Below are 3,707 nucleotides of genomic sequence, written 5' to 3'. Positions count from 1 at the left end.
GCTATAAAGGAGGAACGCTTGCAGAACATGCCAACCGATGTTAGTGAAGCTGAATGGAAATTCTTGGTTGAATATTTCGATTCTGATACTTTTAAGGTAATTAATTAGGAATATGCCAAAATTAAATTGATTTAACTTTGTAAATTATTTATTTTCTTATTCTACTTCTTATAATTCATCAAGAAAATATATTTACAAATTCAAATTCAATACAGAGAATGAGTGATCGAAACAAAACCAATAAGGCAAAACAAGAAATGAATCATATTTGCGGCAGAAAATCCTTCCAGGTAATATCTTTTGAACAGGTAACATATATCTTTATTTTGACGAATTTTGGTTATTTTTAATTTTATAACATAATTTGATTTATTTTGGTAGAGAGATACAAGCACCGGAAAAGAGCCAAACTTGCAGAAACTTTGGGAATTGACTCACATGAAGAATGGACATTGGGTTAATGATGCATCTGCTGAGTTACATGTACGTGCGAGACTATTATCCTTATTCCTAGAATGTGAGTCCGTAGAAATAAATATTGAACGTTAAAGCCTATATATATTTTTTGTAGGATAAGGTGAAAGAATATATTGCTGAACAAATTCAAGAAATTGAAGAAGATACTGATTTGGACCCAGTTATTAATGCTGCATTTGTGAAAGTTGTTGGAGAAACGTCAAGTTATTGTCGTGGTCAAGGTTCGGGAGTTAATTCAACAAGTAGGAGATCCATGAATGAAATTCAAGATAAACTACAAGCACAACAAAAAGAGGCAGAAGAAGAGCGTCGTAAACGAGAGAGTGTAGAATGCCAGCTAAAGGAAGTAAAGATTAAGCTTGAGGAAGAGCGAAAAAATCGAGAAGCCATAATGCGTGACCAAAAACTATTAAAAGAGAGCATGATGGCACTAGCATCACATATACTAAGTAATGAGGTATTTCAATTTCTTGCTTTTGGTCCTAAAATATTTCGTTCAAACTACACAACAGTAAAAGTGGTAGCATCACTTTCCTCTTTTGTGGTATTCTGTTCATTCTCTACGGCTTGAATTGGTGATGGTGGTGGTACTGCTAATGTTTCTGGAATGCTGGCAGCAGTTGTTATGCAATGCTGATACAATCGAAATGTCAGTTGATGTTTTTGTCCTTGGAACTCTAGGGTCATTGCTTCTCTCAAATATGGTATAAAATTGTAAAATAGATCTCATCTGGGATGACATTTTCATTGTCTTGTGTTGTGATACTGTTACAACGAATGATTCTATGCCCTATGATTGAATAGTGAATGATTCTACACCCTCTGCTTAAACAGAATTAAACAAAGAGACAGAGAAAAGAAAACTCTTTGATTATGGAACCAAAGATATTAAAGTAGTCGAATCCATAAATTACTCTTGTTGCACTATCTTTGTTTCTTCCTCGTTCCTATATCATTCCTTTCCATTGATTTGTACAACAAATTAAGTTATGCAGTTTTATTATGTTTAACAGAATGGAGTTCCTGCTGCAATTATAAATATTTTTTCTAATTTAGGTGGTTCGGATGGTACAAGTTGTTCAAGACTTATGGATGACATCACGGTAAGAAAACTCTGTCTAACTCTTGTAAAAGTAAATTCCTTGGTTGATATTGTTCGTTGTCATATTTGCATTCTTCTCAATTCAGAAAGAAAAGTTGCTTGATCTTGGACCTTTGAAAGGTGATGTGCTTGTTCTTAGACTTTATAGTTTTCTGTTGCAATTCTTTTGGTTCTCAGTCATATCATATCAAAATGAAAAGTTGTTTGATCTTGGGCTTTTAAAAGATTCTAGACTAAAGTTATATACAGAGAATATCTTATACTTTGGAGAAAAAAAGTAAAAGAAAATAAAGAAGCCAAATCTAATGTGATTTTGTGGCGATATGAAAAATCTATAGTACATAGTTAGCGCTCTTCTTCTATATTCTGGTCTCACGATGAAGCTTCTCAATTTTCTGATTCTAACAAAGTAGTGTACATCAAGAAGGTCTAATACCACTGTAAGCACGTGATTTTTGCCCAATATGAGAATTACTCCCAAAAAATTCAAAAATAAAATGATTTTTCTTTGATGTGCAATTTTGTGATATTTTGTGATATTTTGAATAATTATTTGTATTTGTCTGTGCATGTTTATTTGCTAAATTAATAAAAAATACAAAAATATGTCGCATTTTGCATATAGGATTTAATTCTACAATTGTTAGTGATTAAATTTGTTTTACAAAAATTAAAAATTACAAAAATAGGCATCGTTTGCATTTTTAGCATTTAATGTCCAAATATACAATTTTATGCTTAATTAATACTTAATTGTGCGTTAATTGTTATTGAGGGTTAATTTGCGCTTTTATAACTTAATTTAGTTCTTAATAATAGTTTAAGTATTTTTATAATTTAGTTTTAGAGAAATAAAAGAAGAAAAGAGAGCGAAAATATAAAGAAAGTCGGAATTGAGCCTCTTCTTCGATTTCAAGCCATAGGCCTAAAAAATGGCCCAATCTTCCCTACGACCCAGTCAATTTCGAACTGGGTCGACCCAGTCCATAACCCAACATCCTATTATCTTACAAACAACACAAAAAAAAAAAAAAAAAAACCCTAAAAAGACCTAACCAATCCGCCCCCCCCCCCCTTTCTTCTCTTTCTCTCTTTTCATCATCTTCCCCAAGCTAAAAAAAACACAACCATGGCTGCCCCCCTTACACCCCAACCATGGCTTCCCCTCCATCTTCACGTCTTCATTTTTCCGTCGACGTCGTCCATGGTTTCTCCGTTGCTTCATCTTCTTCGTCAAACCTCCGTTGTGCGCACTGCTGCCAGTTTCTGCTCCCCGTTGCTTCCGCCGGTGCGTCGTCTTCCCGTCATCCTCCTCGATGGACTGCCGCTGCCATGATCGACCAGCTGCTGCTGCTTCTGTCTCAATCAAACAACCAAACGAACACAGCCATGGACGAGCTTCGACGTCGACCATGTCGTCGTCCATGGCTGTCCGCGATGTGCTGCTGCCTGTCGCCGCCGGACTGCTGCTGCCTGTCGCCATGACCGCTGTCTTGACGTCGTGCTGCTGCTGCTCGTCGCAGAAGGTGTTGGACGGACTGCTGCTGCTGCTCGTCGCGGCAGTAGCTACGGGCTGCTTCATCTTCTCTTCGTCTTCGTCGTCATTTGTTCGAGCTTTGGTCGAGGCTCAGACAGATTTGTTTACAATCAAAGTTCTTCGTTGATTCATCTCCGGTTAGTTGTTTTTGAGTTTTATTTTGTCCATATTTCGTTTTTATATTTCTAAAAGTTAAAATCGTTAAATATTTGATTCTTGTTTTGTTCGTTGTTTATCGTTGAAATCATTTTTTCTAGTTTGTTCATGTTCATGTGCTTTGTTAAAATTAATTTTCAGATTTCAAAATAGAAGTTTAATTAGTTGTTTTCATATTCATTTCATGTTTGTATTATTGTTTAAGTGAATATTTGTTAGTTTGTTGTTTGTTAGATTCAAATTGGAATTTAATTAACTATTTCTTCAATTTGTTTCATGTGTTTATGTATTGTTAGAAATTGTTAGTATTGTTAAGTTCAAGTTTAAGTTCATAATTGTTTCTTCGTCGATCTTGTTATTTGTTTAAAGAATTTAGTTGTGTTAAAGGAATATATTGATTTAATCGTTTAATCCGTCATGTTTGTTGTGTTAAAT

Source organism: Nicotiana tabacum, chromosome 6 (genome assembly GCF_000715075.1).
Source record: "Nicotiana tabacum cultivar K326 chromosome 6, ASM71507v2, whole genome shotgun sequence".
Classification (NCBI taxonomy): Eukaryota; Viridiplantae; Streptophyta; class Magnoliopsida; order Solanales; family Solanaceae; genus Nicotiana; species Nicotiana tabacum.
Note: the sequence above shows the minus strand (reverse complement) of the source record.